At 44.2% G+C, this 7581-nt stretch overlaps 1 pseudogene; it reads left to right on the plus strand.

Moving 5' to 3' along the window:
- Positions 1-355: 355 nt before the first annotated feature.
- On the plus strand, positions 356-1447 carry LOC101997896 (annotated as a pseudogene).
- Positions 1448-7581: the final 6134 nt, after the last annotated feature.

Genomic DNA, 7581 nt, shown 5'->3' on the forward strand with positions numbered 1-7581 from the left:
AGAGATCATTCTGTTGTTTAGAGAATCATAGTACACTTTTCAATATAAGAGTGTATATAATGTTCAAAAATTGTCAAAACTAATCACCTTCTTACTTAATATTTAATCTAGAAAAGATGGAGTGATGCAAGACATAATCCCTAGTACTCTAGACTGTCTTCTTTGACTCTCCTAGGGCAATATATATAGACTTTCAGAAAGACCAAAGTTTGTAACCTCATAAAAAAGGGAACATATGGGAAAACAGAAACTAAAAATCTAAAATAAATCTGTAATTGTGACCCCCAGGTTCAAGAAAAAAACAATCCTTTTCTTCTTCGGCTCCAGGTAAACCTTCCCACTCCCAGGAGCAGACATGTCAGGAGACCTGGAAGCAAAGAACAGAGGTTACACCCAGATCAGAGTCAAGAAATTCTCCTACAGATGGATCATCAGCAACTTCTCTTTTTGCTTGGACGGAAGCTTGGGCAATGACATTGTAAGCCCCACTTTCTCAGCAGGAGACAATGGCCAACAGAAATGGCTTATGAAACTAAACCCGAATGGGATGGATGAGGAAAGCAGAGGTTACCTGTCAGTTTTCCTAGTGTTGCTCAGCTCTCCAGAGAGCCCCGTGTGGGCAAAGGTCCAGTTTGGGATCATAAATGCCAAAGGAAAGGAATTCCTAATCATGAAGAGTCAAAGAGTCATCAGGTTCAACCAATACCAAGCCTGGGGCATCGCAAAATTCATTCATCAAGATTTCCTATTTTGCACTCAATGTTTGCTTCTCCCAGATGACAAACTCACACTCTGCTGTGAGGTGAGCGTGGTTCAGGACTACATCAGCATCTCTGAACAGAACATGCAGCCAGGGATTGACATTCCAAGGTGCACACTGGTAGATGATCTAGGAGAGCTATGGGAGAATTCCCTCTTCACAGACTGCTGCCTGGTGGTAGCAGACCAGGAATTCCAGGCTCACAAGGCCATCTTAGCTGCTCGCTCTCCAGTTTTTAGAGCCATGTTTGAACATGACATGGAGGAGAGCAGAACGAATCGCATTGAAATTCATGACCTACAACCTGAAGTCTTCAAGGCAATGATGGACTTCATTTATACCGGTAAGGAACCAGATCTCCACAGCATGGCAGATGCTATGCTGGCAGCTGCTGACAAGTATGGCCTGGAGCGTTTGAAGCTTATGTGCGAGAGTTCCCTCTGCAAGGACCTGTCTGTGGAGAATGCTGCCCACACTCTCTTACTGGCTGACCTCCACAGCTCAGTGCAGTTGAAATCTCAGGCAATGGATTTCATTACAGCTCATGCTTCTGAGGTTTTTCAGACCTCGAGCTGGAAGACAGTGGTCCACTCTTATCCCCACTTGGTGGTTGAAGTATGTGCCTCTCTGTTTCCTGCAAATGGTCTTTTCCTGGAGCACCGCCTCAAATGCATGAAGCGATCTTAGGACTATGTGGGATGTGACCTACATGTGCCTTCCAGAAGAAACAGTCATTATTGTTACTAATGACACCTGTTTAGACTGTGGGCTCTGAGGCACATTTACAATGAATTTGGGGAAACACAGCTGCTAGGCCTGGCTCAACACTCTGTAAATGAGTGAAAAGCAGGTGGGGGGAGCAGCACTGGACTTTGGTATACTCTATGCAAATTCTACCCTGTTAGACTGCTGTGATTTCTAACCAATCAGATGGAAACTGGGATTCAGGGTTTTGCTGATCCCAAGCTCATCCCAGTAAGGTTTCTTTGTAGAAAACTCTCTGCATTGGATGAGCAGACCATATGATCAAGGGCTCTGAACAAAGGAAAGAATAAAGATGAATGTTCATTTACAAGAGAAGGGCAAGAAAAAGAAGACTTTTTGCCTTCAAACTCAGCATGTGGGAGCTGGAGAGATGATGACTCAGTTGACAAAAGCAATAGTTATTACTGCAGGGGACCCTTGATCACTTCCCAGTACACATGTGGGACTTTACAGCCATCTGTAACTTGGGCTATATAGGTTCTGAGTTCCTATTCCATGGGCACAGCCATCTCTCAGTAGAGAAAACCTTATCCAAATAAAATATAAAATGAGTAAAATATTTAACATCAGTTTGTTGGGTTCTAGTAGTGTTCCTGTTTGGTGAAGCTCATTTTAGTCCCTCCAACTCTGCTGAGCTGTGAATGTTTGCCCCAGTCCTCACTGCCACATAGGACACAAGACAAGCCCTCAGTTCTCTTCCCTGGCACTGACAATGGCAGAGTGGATAACGGCCCATCATGGCCTTATGAAAAGTGAGATATGAAGGCCGAAGGGGGAAAAGATAACAGCACCTGGCAGTGTGTTTATTGACTCGGCTTTGAAAAATAATATTTATTGGTTTTGAAAAAAGAGATGGGATTGATTAATTAAGAATTCAAACTTTTTCTTCCTGAACTCTGGTTCTGTTATTATATTGGAAATATAATTTTTTATTCTTCTCTGATTTTTATCTCCTTCTATAATGTTATATTATTTGGGTTTTAATAAAGAAAGTTTGCCTGAAGATCAGAGGGCAAAGCAGCCATAGTATTCAGTTATACAGGCCAGGGACTGGTGGCACACACCTTTAATCCCAGGACTCAGAAGACAGAGACAGAGAGATCTCTGTCAATTCAAAGCCAACTGTGGCTACTAGAGATTGAATCTGTCTTAAAGGAGAAATAAAGCTTAAACAAAGGTGATCCCAACACTTGGTTTGCGTGAATATCAGAGGGAAAAGCAGCCATACTATTCCATTATACAGGCCAGGGTCTGACGGCACACACCTTTAATCCCAGGACTCGAGAGACAGAGCCAGACAGATCTCTGTGAGTTCAAAACCATCCTGGGCTACTTGAGATTGAATCTATCTTAAAAAAGAAACAAAGCTCACACAAAGGTGATCCCAATCCCTGGGATCACACGCCTTTAATTCCAGCATTAGGGAGGTTCAGGCAGGAGTTATATGGCTAGGTGGAGAAAGTCATATAACGGGAAAGAGAGGAACTTAGTGGACTGTGGAGTGTGGAGAGTTTAGCATTCATGGAGACAGGACCTCACCCATTTTCATTCTGAGATAGAGGTAAGATTGAGTGGCTGACTGCTTTTCTTTTCTGTTCTTCATGTTGAACCATAATATCTGTCTCTGGGTTTTCATTAATTGTGCTAAATATTCCTTCTGTGCAATTGTCAGAAATTCATACTCTCTTAGAAACAGGGTCAATGCCTGGGTTTCCCTCTCTTCCCACATCTTTGTCTGACTCTCTTTTTTTTTTCTTCTACAACTCGTTTCAGAATAGTGTGGAGTAGTATATTTACAGTTTAATCCAAGCCAAGCTCCTTGTTAATTTAAGCTTCAAAGTTGAAAACAACATGTTCATGTTTATGTTGGTAGCCATGTTAGTGTCATATCACACTCTTTTTGTCAAAAGGAATTGCTTCTGTAGAACTCTAAAATAACTCTAAAGCCATTTCTGACAACTCTGAGGCCAATTTTGAGGCCTCTTAGCAGAAATGCACCCCTCCCAGGAACCAAGTATATAACAACTACACACACAAGTACTAAAATATTGGGAACTTTCCATTCTCTCCTTGAGTCCTCCTTGTTAATGTTCTCCAAATAGAACTCAGTTATTGAATAGGGGCAAGATAACACTTAGGTGTTGACTCGGTCCCTGGGAAAGGGGCAAAGTGACCCTCAGATATTCCCTCTTACCTCACCTGATCTGGCAACCACTCTCCAGCCAATTACCAGTAATAGACCTTTGAAGAAACCAATCATAATAGTTTTAAAAAACAACCCCCAGAAACCTCCTTCCTTTTGAAGCTTTTTGCTTTAAAAGTAGCCTGTACCAGCTATTCGGGGTCTTTCTGGACTCTCCAATGCTGAAAGACCCTGTCATGACAGAATTATTAAAATCCTCATGCTTTTATATCAACTGTGGTGTGAGAGACAGTCTCTTGGGGCAACTCCTCCTTGTAATTGGACTTCAGGGTCCAACATTTGGTTCCCTGACTAGGAATCCAGTTTCTACCAGACTGACTCCAGACCCATGTGGAGGTATGAATGAGTTCACTTTTATGCCTGTCTGTGTATTATGTTTCTGTTTCTGTGTAATTGTGAATCGGTAATTTGAAAATTGTACCTGTGCAGGGTCTGTATTGAAACAGGACCAGAGAGGGGAGGCAGATTTGCCCTGAGACCCATGTCCCTAATCCTGGAATGCATTCTGGGCAGTTTGCAGAGAGGGTGACCAGGTAACCCTAGTCCATGGGAAACATGATTTGTTCCTATCTGTACTTTCAGTTCTGCACCTAAGTGGTGGTGAGAGCACCAGCTTCTGGTTTTGAGTTTTTGTCTGTCTCTTTGTATTTTTGGTTTTGTATGATGGTTTGTCTTTTATAAAAATAAAACAGCATGTAACCACCTGCAGGAATTCAAAACCTGGTATCGGCCCCATGGCCATCATCAGCTCCTCTGATTCTGAAAGCAGAGGCAGCAGCGATGATGGCTGCCCCTCCTCCGAGCCTTTTTTCTTCTCTCTTTCCTCTACAGGAGCAAAAAAAAACCCCAGAATTCAGGCACCTCTGGTTCTTCCTGATACCCAGAATGATGTTCTCCCTCCTGCTCGTATTCTGGAGGAATTACGTCCTACACCTGTTTCTGAGGAACCCTCTGGTCGGGCCCCTAGCCCTCAAAACTGCAGCACTCAGCATCTACACAGGGACATGGGAGGGATGTCCACAAAGGACAGGAGAGGGACCTTCCAAGCACGTCCCCTTTACTCGACCATCAGGCTCTGAATGGACTCTGACTACACACCAGCCCACTTGGAATCTCAATATGGCATGCAAATGGATGCAAATAGAAAACACTATCCTCAGTGAGGTAACCCAGACCCAAAAAGATGAACATGGGATGTACTCACTCATAATTGGTTTTTAGCAATAAATAAGGGTCACGGAGTCTACAATTGGTGAACCTAAAGAAGCTAAATAAGAAGGTGAACCCAAGGAAAAACACATAGTTATCCTCTTGCCTATGGGAAGTAGACAAAATTGCCGGGGAGAAAAGTGGGATCTTGGGGGTGGGGTGGAGTGGGGGTAAGGGGAGATGGGGAGAGAAAAGTGAGAAGGGGAGGATGGGAAAAACTTGGGGAAACAGGATGATTGGGATAAAGGAAGGCTGGATAGGGGAGCACAGAAGCACAATTCTTAGTTAAGGGAGCCACCTTAGGGTTGGCAAGAGACTTGAACCTAGAGTGGCTCCCAGGAGCCCAAGTCGATGTCCCCAGTTAGTTCCTTGGGCAGCTGAGGATAGGGAACCTGAAATGACCCTATCCTATAGCAATACTAACTAATATCTTGCATATCACCATAGAACCTTCATCTGGTGATGGATGGAGATAGAGACAGAGACCCACACAGGAGCACTGGACTGAGCTACCAAGGTCCCAAAGAGGAGCGGAAGGAGGGAGAAGATGAGCAAGGAAGTCAGGACCACGAGGGGTGCACCCACCCACTAAGACAGTGGGGCTGATATTTTGGGAGCTCACCAAGGCCAGCTGGACTATGACTGAAAAAGCATGGGATAATACCAGACTCTCTGAACATGGCTAACAATGAAGGATGATGAGAAGCCAAGGACAATGGCATGGGGTTTTGATCCTACTTCATATTTCGGCATTGTGGGAGCCTAGCCAGTTTGGATGTTCACCTTCCTAAAGATGGACGGAGGGGAGAGGACCTTGGACTTTCTACAGGGCAGGGAACCCTGACTGCTCTTTGGACTGGAGAGGGAGTGGGAGAGGAGTGGAGGGAAGGGAGAGAAGGGTGGGAGGAGGGGGAGGGAAATGGGAGGCTGGTAGGAGGGGGAAACTCTTTTTTTCCTTTTCTCAATAAAACAAATCTGTTCTGACTACCCACCAGCCCACTTGAAATCTCAATATGGCATAGTTCCTCATTTGAGAAAAAATTGCTCTTCACTGGAATGCTTGATGAATTAGACATGTAGGGCCCACAGAAAAATGATTGCTGAACTTGCCTAAAGGTGAGACAGTCCTTCGGGATTCCTGCTTCATGAAAGTGTCTGCTAGACATTCTGCAGTACACAGAAGAAAGTGACTAACAAGCTGCCAATATAGGTGGAACAGTCTTTGAAATTTCTTGCTTCATTGAAAAGTCTGCAGGATACTATGGACCAATAGACTGATGATGGGAACCCACAATGTTACAAAAGAACTATGAATGACTGTTTGGATAGTGTGATATCTCTGTCAATTTTAGAATTTTGTATGTTTCTTATAATGTACTTCCTGTTTACTTAGGTAATATGATATCCTTCTAGGGTCTTTGATGGATTTGAAGAATAGGTATAATTATAGTTTTCCTTAGTTGTGATAAAAGATAAAGTAGACATAAATATTATACCAGTAATTTTTCTCTGTAATTTTACTATGTTAAAGTGTGGCAAACTCCTCGACCAGCGAGGAAGAACAACCACCACACGAGGATTCTTCTCAGATCACGCTTTAATTGGAGTGCCCTTGGTTGAAGGAGCATGAAGCGAGAGGGGGAAGTGGGGGGCCAAAAGCGAGGGAGAGTAGGAAGCGAGGGGGGGGGAGTGAGAGACCGAGAGAGAGCACTACGGCAGCTGCTTATATAGGGAATTGACTCACGGGTCACCCTGTGATTGGGTGCCACCAACAGCTGACACCAGACTGCATCAGGATAGGCCAAAGGACCCTTATCCACCATGCATGCGGGAAGCGGGGGACACGCAGCTCTCAAAGGCATAGCCAAATATGGAGTTGTTTATAACTAACAAGACAGGATGTCGGCGCCATCTTATAATGGTGATCTTGTCCGGCTCGCTACAGTTCCCCCTTTCTTTTATAAAGACAGGCAGCTAATAAGTGGATGGCATCAGATCAGAGTCCAACCATGGTGTCAGATCTAAAGGAGAAGGGACTGGGACAAGGAAAGACCCTTCTCTTGAATGGTGAAGCAATTTACCTCTCCTGGGAACAGAGGGGTGTCTTATGATTTTTAGGTCGAGAGGGGACCTGGTCTTTTCCCCCTTACCCATCCTAGGATTCCCAGTATCTTGTCTTAGGTTGGGTGATGTTCTTCCAAGTCACCCGTCCTTGGAGCTCCTCAAATAAAAGGTATCTAGCGAGATTTGAAGTAAGCAGATCTTTGACAACAGGGTACCCTGTCTTAGGCCACGTGGAGTGCAATTCTCGTCCTGACATCATGCCATGTTGAGCCGGCCAGTACAGCCTCTGTATGATGTGCTGTTCAGGCGAGAACTCCACACTAACTCCAGTCATTGGGCCCCTGCATCTATCATCAATGAAAATACTGTGAGTAGCTCCTAATGATATAATTTGGGCACCAATAACTCCATCTCCAGACAAGAAGAAAGGGCATTTTCCAAACCCAGTATTCACCTTTTGTCTGGCCTTAGGTATCCTCCTTCCTAAATGCCTATTCCACATAAAATTACGTGTGCTGCCTGCCAACAATTAGGGCAGTGTAAAGGGGATCAAAATCTAAAATTCTTAGCATATGCATTA

Source organism: Microtus ochrogaster, unplaced genomic scaffold, assembly GCF_000317375.1.
Source record: "Microtus ochrogaster isolate Prairie Vole_2 unplaced genomic scaffold, MicOch1.0 UNK16, whole genome shotgun sequence".
NCBI classification, from domain to species: Eukaryota; Metazoa; Chordata; class Mammalia; order Rodentia; family Cricetidae; genus Microtus; species Microtus ochrogaster.